At 41.4% G+C, this 19,740-nt stretch overlaps 1 protein-coding gene across 11 annotated transcripts in view; it reads right to left on the reverse strand.

Moving 5' to 3' along the window:
* PLCB4 (phospholipase C beta 4) overlaps positions 1 to 19,740 on the reverse strand; it is a 418,616-nt gene that overhangs the window by 114,558 nt on the left and 284,318 nt on the right. The window lies entirely within an intron of this gene.

Raw genomic sequence — 19,740 nt, forward strand, 5'->3', positions numbered from 1 at the left:
CTCGTTCTATGAGGCCAGCATCACCTTGATTCCAAAACCAAAGACCCCACCAAAAAGGAGAATTATAGACCAATATCCCTGATGAACACAGATGTGAAAATTCTCAACAAGATACTAGCCAATAGGATCCAACAATACATTAAAAGATTATTCACCATGACCAAGTAGGATTTATCCCGAGGATGCAAGGCTGATCCAACACTCGTAAAACAATCAACGTGACAGATCATATCAACAAGAGAAAAAACAAGAACCATATGATCCTCTCAATAAATGCAGAGAAAGCATTTGACAAAATACAGCATCCATTCCTGGATCAAACTCTTCAGAGTGCAGGGATAGAGGGAACATTCCTCAGCATTTTTTTTTTTTTAATTCATGAGAGACACAGAAAGAGAGAGAGAGGCAGAAGCAGGCTCCATGCAGGGAGCCCGATGGGATACTCGATCCCAGGTCTACAGGACCACACCCTGGGTTGAAGGCAGTGCTGAACCGCTGAGCCACCTGGGCTGCCCCATTCCTCAGCATCTTAAAAGCCATCTATGCAAAGCCCACAGCAAATATCATTCTCAATGGAGAAAACACTGGGAGCCTTTCCCCTAAGATCAGGAACATGACACTCTCACCACTCTCACTACTGCTATTCAACATATTACTAGAAGTCCTAGCCTCAGTAATCAGGCAACAGAAATAAATAAAAGGCATACAAATTGGCAAAGAAGAAATCAAACTCTCCCTCTTCACAGATGACATGATACTGTCTATAAGGAACCCAAAATACTCTGCCCCAAGATTGCTAGAACTCATACAGCAATTCAGCAATGTGGCAGGATACGAAATCAATGCCCAGAAATCAGTGGCATTTCTATACACTAACAATGAAACTGAAGAAAGATAAATTAAGGAATCAATCCCATTTACAGTTGCACCCAAAAGCTTAAGATACCTAGGAATAAACCTAACCAAAGAGGTAAAGGATCTATACCCTATAAACTACAGAACACTTCTGAAAGAAATTGAGGAAGACACAAAGAGAAGGAAAAATATTCCATGCTCAGGTATCAGAAGAATTAATATTGTGAAAATTTTTATGCTACCCAGAGCAATTTACACATTCAATGCAATTCCTATCAAAATACCATGGACTTTCTTCAGAGAGTTGAAACAAATAAGATTTGTGTGGAATCAAAAAAGACCCTGAATAGCCAAAAGAGAAAACCAGAGCCAGGGGCATCACAATGCCAGATTTCAAGTAGTACTAACAAAGCTGTGATCATCAAGACAGTGTCGTACTAGCACAAAAACAGACACATAGATCAATGGAACAGAATAGAGAACCCAGAAATGGGCCCTCAATTCTATGGTCAACTAATATTTGACAAAGTCCAGAAAAGACTATTTACTGGAAATAGGACAGTCTCTTCAGTAAATGGTGTTGGTAAAATTGGACAGCCAATTTTGCTGAAGGATGAAACTAGACCATCCTCTTACACCATACACAAAGATTAACTCAAAATTGATGAAAGATCTAAATGTGAGACAAGATTCCATCAAAATCCTAGAGAAGTGCACAGGCAACACCCTTTTTAAACTTGGCCACAGCAACTTCTTGCAAGATACATCTATGGAAGCAAGGGAAACAAAAGCAAAAATGAACTATTGGGACTTAATCAGGATAAAAAGCTTCTGCACAGCAAAAGAAACAGTCAACAAAACTAAAAGACAACCTACAAAATGGGAGAAGATGTTTGCAAATGACATATCAGATAAAGGCCTAGTATCCAAAATCTATAAAGAACTTATTAAATTCCACACCGAAGAAACAATCCTATTATGAAATGGGCAAAAGACATGAACAGAAATTTCATCAAAGAAGACATACACATGGCCAACAAGCACATGAGAAAATGCTCCCCCCATCACTTGCCATCAGGGAAATACAAATCAAAACCACAGTGAGATACCACCTCACACCAGTGAGAATGGCGAAAATTAACAAGACAGGAAACAACAAATGTTGGAGAGCATGTGGAGAAAGGGGAACCCTCTTGCACTGTTGGAGGGAATGTGAACTGGTGCAGCCACTCTGGAAAACTGTGTGGAGGGGATCCCTAGGTGGCGCAGCGGTTTAGCGCCTGTCTTTGGCCCAGGGCGCGATCCTGGAGACCCGGGATCGAATCCCACATCGGGCTCCCGGTGCATGGAGCCTGCTCCTCCCTCTGCCTGTGTCTCTGCCTCTCTCTCTCTCTGACTATCATAAATAAAAAAAAATAAATTCATGATCGTTATAAAAAAAAAAAAAAAAAAAAAAAAAAAAAAAAGAAAACTGTGTGGAGGTTCCTCAAAGAGTTAAACCTTACAATCCAGCAATTGTACTGCTGGGGATTTGCCCCAAAGATACAGATGCAGTGAAACGGCAGGACACCTGCACCCCAATGTTTATAGCATCAAGGTCCACAATAGCCAAACTGTGGAAGGAGCCTCGGTGTCCATCGAAAGATGAATTGATAAAGAAGATGTGGTCTATGCATACAATGGAATATTCCTCAGCCATCAGAAACGACGAATACCCAGCATTTCCTTCGATGTGGATGGAACTGGAGGGTATTATACTGAGTGAAGTAAGTCAATCGGAGAAGGACAAACATTATATGGTTTCACTCACATGGGGAATATAAAAAATAGTGAAAGGGATTAAAGGGGAAAGGAGAGAAAATGAGTGGGAAATATCAGAGAGGGTGACAGAACATGAGAGACACCTAACTCTGGGAAAGGAACAAGGGGTAGTGGAAGGGGAGGTGGGCGGGGGGTGGGGGGTGACTGGGTGAGGGAACTTGACAGGATGAGCACTGGGTGTTATAATATACTATATGTTGGCAAATCGAACTCCAATAAAAAAAAATATACAGGGGAAGCCTGGGTGGCTCAGCGGTTTAGCGCCGCCTTCAGCCCAGGGCGTGATCCTGGAGACCTGGGATCAAGTCCCACATCGGGCTCCCTGCATGGAGCCTGCTTCTCCCTCTGCCTGTGTCTCTCTCTCTCTCTCTCTCTGTGTCTCTCATGAATAAATAAAATCTTTTTAAAAAAACATATATATATATATATATATACACACACACAAAAAAAAACTGCTTGCGTGTGGAAACAAGAGGAGGCATGATGCTACAGAGATTGACTTTCACCTTCCCTATGTCTGTGCTGTGAAAATAATCAGTGGATGGCGCCATCTAAGATGTTTAAAATATGGGACCTTCTCGTTACCTGTTACATAAACCCTGATCCATGCAGAGGTTTGGTGTTTGGTTCAAGTTAAGAAAAAGTCAAGGCCTATCTCAGTTGGCAATTCTCAATGTGGCTCATTGCTCTAACAGTTAACTGGTTGTCATTTGCTTAAACAACATAAAGCAGGAATTTATGCAATCTGAAATACAGATTTCCTTTGTACTGTGAATTCTGGTATAAGACTCATTTTCATTGATGGGGTTCAGGGCAGGCCACCCCAGAGTGTGCCTCTTTGGCATGTGGATTATTTTAAACTGAATACATTCAAGGCCTAATAAACTCAAGAAGAGCTTTTTACCTCTCTCTTAACTGCCTAAAAGAATTTAGATAGAGGCCTGTACCAGGAAGAGAGCTATTACCAAAGATAACTATTTTTCTTTCTCTTTAAAACAAGACAGTCTTCTCCATGGGGCAAGACATCATTTGTTTCCAAACATTTGTCCTTCCCATCTTCCTGCAAATTGTCTTCCTTGCCTTTAGCCCCAGATCCTTACCCTCTTCTCCTTAGGTCAGGATGGCATGTACACCTAATTACCTGATTGCCAGAGAGCCTTTCCTGTCTTGTGGGGCTCCTGTATACACGTAAATAGATTTTTCTCCCGTTAATCTCTCTCTTATTAGAGGTGGGTGTCTCAGCCAAGAACCCAGAAGGGTAGAGAGAAATTCATTTTTCTTCCCATAAAACCATGCACTAGAGGGAAACTCTGAAGCTTTTCAAGATTTCCACAGGATTTAATGCTGCAGTAAGACAAGACTGCAAGGTGCTTAGAATGTAAAATTGCAACATTTCACAAATCTCCAGATGAATAATCAGAATGGAGTAACTATATCTTTATATTAAACTAGACACTTGGTTTTCAGGAAGGCATTTGAGCTTCAGAGAGGCTTATGAGACTGTAGAGGCAATGCAGGTAGAACCCTATGTGTTTTCTCTTACACATAAGAGAGTCTATACATATAAGGGTCTATACATATAAGGTGAATCAAATGATTTCAGTTGTTAGGGTAAGATATTAGCTGCCATTAAATCGTCAGTACTTAACTTCGAAGACAGACCAAGTGAAAGACATTTCCAGCTGGTAAACTATTATCAGAATACTATGTGGATATTACTTAGGGGTCAGATTAATAGTTCCCAGAGCTTGTTGTACCCTGGAACCCCCCGCTCCAGGGAAGTTTATAAGACATTTCAGAAGTTTGGATGCCTCTCCTGGAGATTCTCATTCACAATCTGAGCATAGTTGGACCCTCAATCTATCTTTCAGACACTGTCGATAATTCAAATGTGAATCTACAGCTTAGAGCCACTGAACCAGACCATGTGTGCTACATTTGGTTTAGGCCAGTGTTTTTCAAACTTTAACATGTATTGTGTCACTTGGGAATTTTGTTAAAGTACAGGTTTAGATTCAATGAGTCTAGTGTCTGTGCTAAGGAGTCTGCATTTCTTACCATCTTCCAAGAGATGCCATGTGGGCTAGCTTGACTTCTGTGCTCTGTTCACACAAGAGTGGCAGTGTTTGTACATTATTTCTGGAAAAATCACATACCTGGTATACCATTAAGAAGTTCCACCAATGAAAAAGCAGCTCTACTCTCCTTTATGCCAGCTTTTCTCAAGTGGTCCCCCGATCAGCAGCACAAGCATCCTAAAGGAGTTTATTCGAAATGCCAACTCTCAGGCCCCACTTATAATCTACAGATTCAGCCACTCTTGGGGATGGGGCCCAGAAATCTGCATTTTAACAGGCCCTCTAGATGATTCTAATGCAACAATTACATTATGCTAGTATCAGAGCATCTGGTACTCATCATGGATAAAGATAATTGAAGAGCATGTGGAGGTGGCCTCAGGAGGATAGGCTTGTCTGGTTTTGTTTTTAAACAATTTAATTGAGGTACAATTTATATATAATGAATGGCCTATGAGCTTTTGATTCAAAGTTTTCAAATGCTAACTAAGCATCCTTTGGGTGAGTACTGCCAATGGAGACACATCGAATTTTAAATCTTCATTCCCCTGTTTTGGATTAAATTCACATACACATCCCTGTGTGTGCTGAAGTATCGTAAAGAAAGTTACAGGCATGACAAAAGCAGAGCAGCAGCCAGAAGGAGGCTGGCTAAAAGGATTTCCACAGACACAGCAAATTCAGTTGCTGGTAATGTTCCAGGATCTTAGTAGGCAGCAGGAGATGGCCCTGCAGGAGCCAGTTAGAAATAACAGCTCCCCTGGATTGCAAGAGAGGTGCAAGCACAGAATCTGGACAGGCCGGGCCTGGAAGCCTGGGCTTTAGGAAGAACACTTAATTAGATAACTGGTGCAGAAATCAGATGGGGGCCTGTTTCTCAGAACTAGGGTACTCATGCCACCACTGGTCCAGGGATCAGGCATGAGCACCAGAGCTGCAGTCAACAAAGCATCAGGACTAACTACAGGCCAAGTGTCTGTGTTCCTAAAGTCTTGTTCCCAGTAGCTTTTGTCCCAGGGCTAAGGTAGGGCCTGGCCCAGGGACTGACCCAGGGATTACCAAACCCCAAGGGCAGAAACAGGAGAGCAGAGAGGCTAATGATTTAGGCAGGACTTGACATAAACAAAACAAAAATTCACATTTGTACCCTTCAAATGCGCTCATCTAGGATGCTGAATCCTCTCTAAAATTAAATGGGAGCAGATCTACCAATGTTTGTTTATCACAGACCAACTTCTACATCACGTTAAGAAGAAAAAAATAAAACAATTTTCCCTTTTATATCAACAACTCCGGGTGATCTCCTAAGGGGAGAGAAATGGAGGTCGAAGAGCATCAGTCACAAGGATATATCCATGACAATGCTGGAAACTCCCTCCTGGCCTGGGACAGAAGGCAAACAGGCAGACAATGACAGCATTGAAGGCAAGAACAAACCAGGCAGAGAAACCTGAAAGCCACCACAATTGTTACCTAGAGAGAGGAAGAGTGCAAGATAGAGGCTGAAGAGTCTCATGTACAATAAAGGAATTCCACTTGCAATCCCAGATACAATCCAGTTGATAAACCCAGAATGAAAGGGGAAATTAGGGAGCCCATGATGACCAATAGTGAACTACTAAAACTGGGGCCCAATCATGGGGATTTTGCAGAAAGAAATCCAAGGTCAGTAGAGTGAACAACTCAAAAGACTAATCACAAAAGCCTTTGGGAAGTCAATAAGAATTCTGATAAAATTTTCAAATCTCCAAGAACCTAGAGAGGAGAGAAGAGAAAAGGAGGAGCAACCAGGGCCCTTTTTTTTTTCCTGAGATGGTAATGAGTGTCTTCCAGAAAAATAGAATTTTTTCATTTGCTGTTCTCTGCCCTTGAGAAAAGCTGATCAAGGTAAAAGGAGGAATGTATTAAGTTCCATCTGGTTCTTAAATCACCTTCAGAGCATTGGGAGTGAGTATCTGGGCAGGAAATAAGGGGTCATAGATGAGTATGTGTGGCTGTGTGTGAAAGATAAATCTGGCTGGGCCTGTATAATATTTTTGCTTTCCTAGTCAAGATTAGTTTAGTCACTTATAGACAGTCAAAACAACCTGTCAGCCTGGCTGGTTATCTTGACAACGGTAGGTAGTTAGGTCAAAAAGAACCTCTAAATAGTCATAAGAAATGAGAGAACACTGTGCTGTTCTGGGTCATCATTCAGAAGCCCAAGTGTCAAATTCCCCTACCAAACGGGTTTCTGTTCATTATCACTCCAAGAGACAACTTTTGAATTACCTAAGACTGCTTTTATCAATACCCTATAAAATGTCCTATTGCATCCATAGCACCTTGTCTCAAGTAAGCACATCCTATGCCAGATATCTACTCCAATAAATAGACTGTTGAAGGGAATCAAGATACACCACCCCCCAAATATGACACTCTAGTATAAAAATTATTTTGAGCCGAAGGAATCTGAATTCCTGAAATCCCTTAGCTTACTAAAAAAAGCAGGGCCTACCTAAAAGAACCCCACTGTCATGAATCCCTACTCAGGAGCAGCTCTAAATTTCCCTTCTGGAAGACGAAAAGTTGGCTCCACACACAGAAATTGTCACAAAATTCTCATGTCGATCTATTCTCCTAAGGACCCATTTAACGCTCCTAAAAATCATTTGCTATCCTAGAAGTGGTCTTTTGCTTCCTTTCTTTCCCTTAATAAGAGGATATACAAACTCCCAAATAGCCCTGATCCTTGGAGTATTTACTTCCCGCTGTGAGGCTCCATGTACATAAAATTAAAAATTAATAAATTTGCATGCCTTTTCTCTGTAAATTGGTCTCTTGTCAGTTTATTTTGCAGATCCAGCTGAAGAGACATGAAGAAGAAAATGAAGTACATCTATACATTCAGAATACATTAATGCCTTATGTTCACTTGTGCTTACAGACTTTGAATGATTAACACGATGTTCTTTCCTGACCCAGGTTAACAGAGCAGCTCTGTTCCTACAAACTGCAGAACTCATTCAAAACCAAAATGAGATATTTGCTTTATTTTATGTGACATTTTTTGGGAACCGCATGGAGAAGTCTAAAATAACTGAAGAATTTTAAGATTTTAAGAAAACCAAGAGCATTCTGTTCTATGCCAGTCAGAAGCCAGCTTTGTCAAAGTGCATTTTGGGGCTCAACTGTCAAATCTGCAAAATCCTGGTGGTAAGAGAAGTATCAACAGTTGGTGCATTAAAAGGTATTCATGAAGTTGTTTCTCTGGTGGATGCCTGTACTTATAATCCCTAACATCACATTCCTCCTGACATGTGCCAGCTAATGACACTGGCAAATTAAGCCCTGCCAAAATGAATACTATCTTACCATGCAGAGGCCCTGTGATAAATATAATCAATCAAGGAGCCTCTGGCACTCTGGCCTAGAGTTATCAGCCTGTAGCGCTCATCACCTCAAATCTAGAGGTACTCCCATAAACTAAATAGGACTTTCAATAAAGGATACTAAAAATACCTAAATCAGTGTGTTTCAGTTTCATTGCCTTTCTATCCTTTATGGAAGAGTTTCCTAACCGTCCCAGGTGACAAGAAAGGTGGTGATGGGGGTGGGTCGGGGGGGGGGGGGGGTTGGGAAATATGGCAGCAAGAAAAAGGAATAAAAGAATATGTATGTAAGGATGAACCAACGAATGTCTAGATTATGCTGCTTTCATATTTCTGGAAAATGTTGGGCCAAGAATGCCTCTATGACATTGTTTGTTGACTTTTTTATGCAAAGCAGTAGTTCTGGAAGAGTTTCATTTCTGTAACTTCAATAGGCAAAAATAAGGACATTAAAAGAAAAAAAAGGTTTGGAAAATAGCTGAATACCACTCTTCCCTTGCCACCTGGGTGGAGATTCATACCAGAATAATAGTGCTTCATGGAATGCTACAGTAAAGAAACCTAACAAGGCTTTCTCATGCTTTGTTGACCAGACACCCTCCTTTAAATATAGGCTCTTGTGACTAATGTATTTTGCAGACCACCAATTTGGGAAGTGCTACTATATGATTTCAGCTCCCACAGATAAGGACATTAACTTTAACCTCAAAAGTACAGTAAAATCTTACAATGTTCAGGGGGAAGTCGTTGGTTGGATGTAAAATGAATTCAATGCCTGGGTTCAAGATACCAGCGCTGCCGCTTACTGGCTGTGTGACATTGGGCAAGTTACTCAACCTCTCTGGAACTATTTCTTCCCCTGTAAAATGATAATAACTATGCCCATCCCGGACGATTGTTCTTAGAATTAAATCAGATCATATATGTCAAGCATTTTGAACATTATCCTGTATTCAGTATAAACTAAAAACTTCCACTGGTACTGCTCTTATTATTAATTATCGGGGATCATCAGCCAACATTTCTATAAAGGGCCAGAAAATAAGTATTTTAGGCTTTAAGAAGGCCACATATGATGCTGTGTCATATGGTTTTTATGTTTTGTTAACAACTCTTTAAAAAGGTAAAAGCAGTTCTTAGCTCATTGGCCATACCAGCTCAGGTTGATGATGGCTGGGTTTGGGCTCCTGGCTGCACTTTGCAAGCCCCCAACTGTGATCATTAAACTTGCTCCAGATCATAGTGCTCAGAGGTGGCAAGGTCTCATATGTGAGGTGAAGTTCCTACCCATCTCCTCATGCATCTTATTCTTTCAAGATCAGAAAACATACAAACACGTATAGGCTTGTTTTACACATATACTATGTTCACAATGGCAACTTCTACCAGCAGTGAAAACTGGAGCTATGTGGTAAGTAGAGAAGCAATTTAAAGCTAGTGACAGTTTTCTCTCCCAGGGGCCAAAGGGTGAAATCCAAACTTCATATTATGCTTCTGGAGCAATTAGAGTAACTCATTTTGCATTCCCTTGGTGGAGTCATTTGATAACACTCACAATTAGGGCAAAATGAGCTGCTCTGGGCTAGGCCTAGAGCATAGAGGCTCTTCTTAGGAAACCTGTCAAGCTGATGAAACACAACAGTGAGAGCTTGAGAGGCCCCTGCAATGAAAACCTGTCCCTCACAAAGTCCCTGCATTCTGCAGAGAGGCACCCAGGGGGTTGGAAGGTTTCTAAGGAAATACTGGTAACACCAAGAAAATCCACCTCAGAGATCATAGAGGTTTACCATCTTAAAGACCAAGAAAATGTACATGATAAAAATTTTATATGATAAAATACAGTACATTAAACTCTATAAACAGTATGAGCCCAACTATGTATAAAAGTAATTGTGTGAATTAAAAAGACACGCTGGGGTGGCTGTAGGGAGTGGGGAACGGGGTTTCCTTTGTGGGAAGGATGATACATTCTAGAACTAGACAGAGGAGGTTGTTAACACTGTGCTCTACTAAATTGTCCAGTCACTTTAAAGTGGTTCATTTTACACTATGTGAATTTCACTTCAGATTAGGAAAAAAAAAAAAAAAAAAAAAAAGACATGGAAGATGGGGTAATACACTCTTTGGAGAAGGGTTATTTTCTTTTCTTTTTACTCTTCTGCACTTTGTACTAGAATGTAGTAGAAGTACTTGTTTTACCATGAGCAATCCTCCTCCTGTGTTCAGGAAACACCAGTGAACTGTATAAAAACGCATAGTCCATGCAAATGTGTATAATGACTGCCAGTGTGCTCAGTGTTGCTGCAGAGGAGGGCTCTAAGCTATAGCTCAAAGCTTCTTCCCCACTTTGCTCCTCCCACAACTCCAAGGAAACCTCACTGATTCAGATGAGAAGACTCCCTAAAAGGACAATAAAACCTATGTTAGCTCCGACTCCCAGTTCCTGAACATAGACTTTGACAAGGAGGTTTACTTTTAAGTAAGTTTGATGCTGTGAGAAATGACGGTAAAAATCCACCCTTGACTAATAATTAGAGGATTTCAGAAGAAAATATATAGGTGTTTTTATTTATTTTTAATTTTTCTTAAAATTTGAGAGAGCGCGAGCACATACATGTGTGAGCAGGAGTGGGGCAGAGGCAGAAAGCGGCGGGGGGGGGGGGAGGAAGCAGACCCCCTGCTGATCAGGGGGCCCTACACAGGGCTTAGTCCCACTACCTATGGGATCATAAGCTAAGCCCAAACCAAGAAAGAGTTGGGGACTTAACCAACTGAGTCACCTTGCACCCCAAAGAGAGATGTTTTTAGAATGCCAAGAGGCTAAAGATGCAGACACAGGGACATCCAGGCCAGGGCTGGTCCACAGACAAGTCCCAAGAGCTCTTAACTACTGAGTGAGCTCCTTTGAATTGCAGGATCCACAGCCAGTCCCATGGCATATACACTCTTAGAGAACATATTTTAAACAAATTCACGGTCACTTCCCCACTCTGTCCCAAAGTAACCAGGCCCTCACTTTCTGATACCATATCATCACACTGGCAGTTAATCAGACTTAAAATCTAGTCTTAACCTTAGCTTCTCTAACCTCACCCAGAAACAAACCCTCTTGATTCCATATTCAGAGGTTTCTCAGGTCTTTCCTCCACATGTCACTGGTTACCACCCAAAACAACTGATTTTCTTGAATTATATCTCAGTACTTCTCAAACTGTAATGTGCAAAGTACCTACCAGACCTTGTTCAAATGTAGATTCTGATTCATCAGGTCTGGGGCAGGGCCTGAGATTCTGTTCTCACAAGTTCCCAGGTGATGCTGCTACTGCTGATCCAGACAAGACTTTGAGGAGCGATGCTCTCAGCCACATGTTATTACCATGTGTTGATCTTAGAATATAAAGACTGTGTTGCATCCCTCCTACAACACAAGGCATGACCTTCTGTTACCTCCCTAGAATCTTCAGGATGGACTCTACGTCAAGTATCTTGCTTGGCACTCCCAGTAGGGCATATGTTTAGCCTGATTTTCCAATTTCCCAATCAGAAGTGTCCACTCCAGTCTCCACACTGGATCTGCCATTGCAGGGGCAATAATTTCTGCTTTGAATCTTCTCATGTGCTAACCCCCATGTGCACAGCCTTCTGTCTTCTGGTGGACTGCATATCTACACTGTAGATATCACTGTAACAGGACCAGCAGGCCCTCCCTCTGCTGGGAGCAAAGTCCTGCCTCTTTTATGGAAATACTTACTCTCCCACCCCCCCTCCCCTGCTCCCCAACCACAGAACCTCCTATCTTAGCAGTTTGCGGACTGGCTTTGGAGATGGTAATATGGCCCAGATTAGGCTAGGGACTTCTACATAAATACAAGTGTCCTCCAAAGCAACTAATCTGTATCCTCCTTGGCATCTAGTATACTTTTTCTTGAAACAGATTTCTAAGCTCTTAAAGGAAAAATAACCTCAAAGTCACTTGGCAAAACTCCCTACTTTTATAAATGAGAACAAAAAAGCCTATGTAGTAAAAATGATTTATCCAACCTGAGAATTCATCAAAAAGTAATTCTTGGATGAGTAGCTGGATAGAAGAAGGTAAAAAGGGGGAAAAAAAAGACGGGCATCTTCATTTATAATGTCAATGAAGTGAACACATTAGGTAAATATTAGCATTCATCTTAGTGTAAGTATATTCATATTGTATGCTGGCTGAGGTCTAGAGCTAAGGTTCTCAATGAGCGACAGACAGGTCTGTCACTGGTACACATGGTGTTTAAAAAAATGAATATGTTTGTCAACATTTTAACATCAGGAGATTTCATGTAAAAAAAAAATCCAGATGTCTAGAATCTTATGGAAAAAAAACTACCATCTTCAACCATCTAGCAACCTTAAGAGCCATATTCTTACATAGTTGGAAAATTGTCTGGAAATAGGTAGATGCTGCCCTCCACCCCCGGAGGGTATATTTACCCTCCAACTTGTTACTGTCTATACCTTCCCTTATTTGTCCTCACCTGGACCTCCTTCATTATTCACATCATCTTCCTGGCTTCTGTAGGCAGAATTTGCAACCTGTGGTCTAAAGGAACTTGGTCGCATGTAGATAAATAACTAAGTTCAGGGATGACAAAGTGCCACCATGGATGAGATACTGAAGTACTGAGTTCTGGAACAGATGGTCTTTAAAAGTAGAATGAGAACCGAGGGAACAAGAGAGATAGAAGGGGGTCATGGGAGGCCCAAGGAGACAAGTGTCATCCACTCCACAGATAAGCCAAATGAACGCAGCCCTCCTTCCAAAGGCAGAGAGAGAATGATATTTTCAGCAATAAGACAAACGAACCACATTATCTTCATGTGCAAGAAGAAAACACCTAGATGGGATGAGGCACTTAAAGCTTACAACACACACCCACTCATTTGCTGATTCATCGCTCACAGCTCTGTCCTGAAAAAAAGTTCCTAAACTGGCCCTCACTGCTTCACTTCACATATTCATGAGCCTCAAAAAACATGGAGGTGATGGGGTAAAAAACTTTAATCAATCAGTAAATCAGGGCTTGGATGATAGGAAGCTGAGACTTACAAGTTACCACTTTAGCATCCAGTAGGCATTGGCTCAGGTGAGCCTGGGCAGCAGACCAGGGAGCTGGTGTAAGTTCTTCAAGAGAAGCGGGATATAAACACTCCTCATTGAGCTTCTCCACAGGGCAGTGCTTCTCACACTTGTGTGTGCATCAGAAGCACCAGAGGGCTCATGAAAGCACGAGGTTACTTGATTCAGTAGGGCTGGGGCAGGGCCTGAGAATCTGCATCACTAATTCAGTTCCCAGGTACTGCTTGAGCTGCTAGTCTGGAGATTACACTTTGACAACCACGGGCATATATAATACAATTAAAACTCCATGTTCAAAGAAACAGCATTTTAACAGGGAGTGCTCTGAAACAAGGCTATTGCTAGGGTCACAGGTGCTAATTCATTTTAATGGTGCTTTCTGTGTTCTTACTTGTGAATACTAAATCAATGGCTAGGCTAGTATAATCCATAGGTCTACAGATTAACCTGTTTGCTGTAGTCAATCAATTTGATAAAAATTTAAGTTCACAGTCATTGTGAATTTTCAACTAAGTCCATTTGTACACTAAGCAACAGGACCCAAACTTCATCCTGCATCAGAATCACCTGGCAGGGGCACCTGGGTGGCTCACTGGTTGAGAATCTGCTTTTGGCTCAGGTCATGATCCTGGGGTCCCAGGACTGAGACCCGCAAAGGGCTTCCCACAGGGAGTCTGCTTCTCCCTCTGCCTCTCTCTCTGTGTTTCTCATGAATAAATAAATAAAGTCTTAAAAAAAATCACCTGGGAACTTAGTTTAAAATAGATTCCTGGGCTTGGCCCCAGAATTTCAGATTTCTTGGGTTGGGGGAAATTGCATTTTTTAGAGGCTCCCAGGTAAGGCCAGTGGTCTAATCCCTCTGAGAAGCTCTGTGTTTGGGAGGAGAAAAGCTAGGTGAGAGGAGGGAGGTTCTACAGGGCTTTTCCCACGGAAGTTTGTAGTTAGCCCTTCCACTTAACATAATTCAAGTTCAGCAAAGTGGTTTTGTCATTCAATCCAGTCTACTAAAATAAGATTTTATTATCTGTAATAAACTACCTGACTTTATCTTTTTTGTATACAAAAAAGAACACATAACATTTTTATAGTTTAATTTCTATGGTACTTATTCATGGGCTTATTTGAGGACTTGGTTACAAAGCATAATTTATAGAGTTTGCCAAATATTTACAACCTGCATGAAGCATAATGAGCAGTCTGGAAATTGTCTAAATTCAGTCCAAATCTTTGCATTTTGAACCTCATAAAAACAGCTTATTTTTGTAATCAAAGGAAAATTCAACTTAGTATAAAATAACACACTTATTTTTGGGGATTTTAAATGAGGGCTGCATTTCCATCTTATGTACAGTGACTCTGTGATTTCAGTTTGCTGTGCAGTGCCAGCTGTAACTTAATGAAAGACATCTGAACTCCCTTCAACAAGCCAGAGACAAATTCCTTCCAAGCTGGTTGCATTCCGAGAGAGAAAAAATACAGAAGAGAAACCGAGTTGCTTTTCTAACTAAGGAACACAGTTATAATGTTCTGTGTTATTTGCAAAGAGATGAGGATGATCCAGGAAAAAAAAAAAACGCTTTATTACAGCTCAGAAAAAAACTGGACAATACCATTTTCTTGCGACTGCTTTTATTCACAGGCATTTTAAGCGACCTATCTGATTCACCTGTTACCCAAAGGCACATATATTAGAGGAAGAAGTGGCCAACAGTTTGCTAGCCATTCCTTTTAACAGAGGGTTTTTTTTTTTTAAAGAAAGGAAAAAAGCTAAATTTTCTAACTGAAGGACAGGAGGGATTAAGGCAAACATTAAATAATGATCTAAATTGGAAAAAGGAAGACACCAGGTTAAAACCTCCAGTCTGTTGTGGATTCTCAGTGACAGTCCCCATGTATATCCTGCAAAGGGACTCTAAAAATAACACTGTGGAATCCCAGACCTTTTAAGTATAAATGCATCCCATTTTCTCAGGCTTCTTGTCATCAAATTTTCTCAGGCTTCTTGTCTTTCCTAACTTCTCTTACAACCAAACTGGCGGTACAAAACTGGAGGTGTTTAGCAATCAGAATTATACACATTTATCACACAGGTTAGAATTCATTGATTCTGTCAATATAAAGACCTCAGTAAAGTGGGAATTTATTGAGCACCTACTAAATGTTGGGCACTGACATTCCTAGATATTGGGGATATAGCAGTGAACAGGACATTGCCCTAGTCAGCAGAGGAAGAGAATAATGAATAAATGGTATATAGTGATCAATGCTATGAAGACAGTACAGCAGGGTAAGGAGTGAGGGAGACCCATGGAGTGGCAAGATGGGGAGCTGAGGCCATATTCCAGTAGAGACATAAGAAATGTGAGTGAGAAAGCAGTGCATGTAACTGGGGGAAGAGTGTGTTCAGGCAAAAGGAACAGCAAATGCAAAGTCCCTGGAGCTGGAGGGAAATACAAAAGACGAGAGAGGAAGAGAAGGACAGAAAGGAAAAAGTAGTGCGGGTGGCTTCTTACAGGGCCTTGTAAGTCTTGGAGTGTTGTGATCTGAATCACATTTTCAAAGCATCCCTCCAGCTGCTATTTTGAGAAAAGACTCAAAGGGGCAGGGCCAAGGCAGAGAACCCAGTGAGGGGAGATGGCCTGGGGCACACTGTAGTGATGGCGGTGGTGAGAAGCAGCTAGATCCTTGGGACAAGGGTGTTTGTAATAGGCAGATGTGGGAAGCAAGGAAGGCGTCTGTGGTCTCAGCAGCTTGTGAGGACAGTGGGTGAAGGCTGAAAGGTCTAGATTTGGATGTAAGTTGACGATACCATTCGGCATTTATTTTGTAGGGCAGAATGGATGTAGAACTGAGTACAAATCTTCCTTTTTTTTAAGATTTTATTTATTCACGAGAGACACAGAGTGAGAGCAAGAGAGGCAGAGACACAGGCAGAGGGAGAAGCAGGCTCCATGCAGGGAGCCCGACGTGGGACTTGATCCCAGGTCTCCAGGATCACGCCCTAGGCTGAAGGCGGCGCTAAACCACTGAGCCACCTGGGCTGCCCTGAGCTCAGATCTTCCAATGAGGTACAGCGCAAGGCAAGTTCTTGCCTCTTTAAGCAGAGAAGGCAGCTGAAGGAAATACAAGCCGAGCTACAAGATGTTTTCTATACCGGTGTCCTCTTTTATTGAAGAAAAGCACAATCATATTTTTGCAGTCACATGTGCTGGAAAATATTTTCTATTTATTTGAAACCTCAACTCTGAGAAACTCAGATACTATGCAAACTTAAAATATCCACTTGAAATAAAGAGAAAAAATAACAGAGAATCCCATGGGGAAAAAGGAAGAACAAAGTAAAATGGCTTTGGCTCAAAGTCAGGAAAGGTTCCTCCTCCCTGTGAAAGCTGATTCTCTATGGAGAGTATATAAAGCTGAAAGTTGGCCCATTAGCCTGGATGAAAAGTTTGGTAAAGTAGTTTTTGTTTGGTTGTTTGTTTTTCAGAATGGTCAGGTCCTAAGTGTTGTAAGAGTCGAGAAATTAAAAACAGACTCAAGAATCTCAGAGGATAAATACTCCTAAACAAGTTCTATACTAGAAACTCTCTCAGGCAGCCTGGATGGCTCAGTGGTTTAGCGCCGCCTTCAGCCCAGGGCCTGATCCTGGAGACCCGGGTCGAGTCCCATGTCAGGCTCCCGGGATGGAGCCTGCTTCTCCCTCTGTCTCTCTCTCTCTCTTTCTCTCTGTATCTCTCATGAATTAATAAATATTTTTTTTAAAAGAAACTCTCTCGATTTATCTCTCCCTGGTCAGACTAGTACCTGTCAGATGTTCACAAAACAAGCAAAAACCCCTGACCAGGGAATGCTAAACTCTCACAGTTACTAAGCTAACATCCAATATGTTGGACCCTTTGTTCTCACTTTGCATGATTACTATGAGTTACTTGTTTATTTCCAAACCTGTTTATGTTCATTGTAATTTAAAAATTATATGAACCAGAGCATGTGCATGGCTCAGTTAACCAAATGGAGTGCCCAACTCCAGATTTCTGCTCAGGTCATGATCCCAGAGTCCTGGGATCGGGACTCACATCAGGCTGTGCACTGGGCATGAAGTCTGCCCAAGATTCTCTCTCTTCCTCTTCCTCTGCCCCTCATCCTGCTTGTACGCTCTCTCTCTCAAGGAAATAAATGAAATGGACTATGATAGCAATCAAACCAGGGAAAGCCAAAACATGGGATTTATTGATTTGAGCCATCTTCCTAGGACTGTACTTGCTCAGGGCATAGGTGGGGTGGCAGTAGTATCACATGGAATGCCACGAAGCCTGAATGTCAGGCCAGACTCTGGCCCAGCCTGATTTGTAGTCGTAAGTTCTTTTAACTCTTTGGCCTCTGCCTACTCATCTGATGTGGTAGGAAGTGCTTCCTAAACTCCATTTCCTGTTCTAACATTCTGTGGCTCTGTGATCATCAGAGCTAACACTCACTAAAAAGCCTTCTGTACTAAGCACTTTCCATGTACTAACTCATGCAATCCTCATGACAATCCTAAAAGCAGATACTTTGGTATTACTCCCATTTTACAGATAAAAGAAAATGAGGCACAGAGGAGTAAGCCGTGTGTCTATGCCATACAGCTGCTAGCGAACAGCAAGGATTTGAGCCTTGGCAACCTGGTCCCAAAGCCCAAGCCTACATCAAGTCATACCGTCTGCAATATGACAAGCTGACAAAAGCCAGAAAACACAGGTCTGCAAAACTGTCTTTTTGCAAAATTTTGGGCAGCCCAAGATCTGTATCTGATTAACAAATCTTTTTATGAGTGGTCAGCATGGACTTCTGGGATTGAATGTTGCTATGGCAAACAGCGACTAAAAACGACCTCTGTGGCAAATATGCAGGCGTGACTACAGAAAACAGGAACAATACACATTTAGATCAGAAGGGTTCTCTTAAGAAACCATTCAAACTGGTGTTGATCTAAGCAAAATCATAAAAGAACTTGAAGGCTTTGCAATTTCTGTTCTCCCAAAGCAAGATAACTTGTAATAACAGCACAAAACCAGCAAAACCACCACAAGACAGAAATGTAGGCTCTCCTGTGATGTGGAACATCCATTCCTGGCTCTAAATCCTAAGTATGGGAGCATCTCGGACTTCACGCACATCTGAGCCATCTATGGCAGGGGGTGGGAAGGGTCTGGTTAAAAGAATGAAGATTGTGGATCTATAGGTCTGTGTGGACCTGATACTCTAAAGTATAAGGAGCTCCTAGGTGAGGCTGTGTTGCTGGAATGCGGACCATACTTTGTGAGTGGTGGTAAAGAGCCTACAGGGTCTCAAGAGTCTACAGAACTCATTTCTGCCACCAGTTAGCTGTGGGCCAGGTTTAAGTCTTCTATGCTTGGATTTGTCAGATGATCTTATCTGTATGTTCTCAGTCTAGCTGTAAAACCCGATATCTGCAACAATGGTTTTCTCATTCAACCCTACACTGAGTTTCTTCTGTTAGGATTAAAATGGGAAAATAAAATGCCTTCCTACCCCCCTCAAACCCATGTCTCTGCAACAGGAGAATCAAGGCTAAGCCCTCCTCACATCTATTATAGAAGGATACTTAGAACTTGCAGAAAAGTGATTTATTTTTGAGGCTTTCTACTTTGGCCAAAATCACTTTGAAACTCATTAGCCAGGGCAATGGTATACTGGATATGGTATTAAAAGATGGATCATGCCCCCATTCTTTAATAACTTCTAGGGCTGGAGCGGGGGTGGAGCTTGGATAGCTTTATCATCTAGACTTGCACTGTCTAATATGGTAGCCATTAGCCATATGTAGCTATTGAGCTCTTCAGATACAGCTTGGCTGAATTAAAAACCCACATGAGATTTTGAAGGCTTACTATAAAAAGGATGTAAAATATGTCATTAAAAATTTTATAATTACTATAAGTAAAAATGACAGTATTAGGGGTATACTGTGAATAAACTATTTTATCAAAATTAATTTCACCTGTTCCTCTTACTCTTTAAATGTGCCTGCTAGAAAAATTTCAATGATATCTGTGGCTTGATTTATATTTCTACTGGACAGTGCTGATCTAGCCCTTTGCTATTCAAACCGTGGTTCTCAGAACAGCAGCATGGGCATCAGCTAGGAACCTGTGAGGGAGAATTTTGTCCTCATCTCAGACCTACTGAAACAGAATGCACATTTTAACAAAATCCAAGGTGATTACTATGTACATTCTAGTATATCAGGTGCTGGGCTAGTTTCTCCTACAACTTATTGACAGAAGTACCTGGACTTTTGGTTTACTTAAGTGATGCACTAAAAGAGTTTTGTGCTTGCTGAATTTTCTACAACATTTCAGCTAGACAATGGAAATATATTTTTAAGTTAAAATTATTACTATACAGCTTTAATATATATATGAAAATAATACATAAAATACTATGCACACCACATATATACACATGGGGGGTAAGGAAGGGAGGTTCTTTTCACCGA

Source organism: Canis lupus, chromosome 26, assembly GCF_048164855.1.
Source record: "Canis lupus baileyi chromosome 26, mCanLup2.hap1, whole genome shotgun sequence".
NCBI lineage: Eukaryota > Metazoa > Chordata > Mammalia > Carnivora > Canidae > Canis > Canis lupus.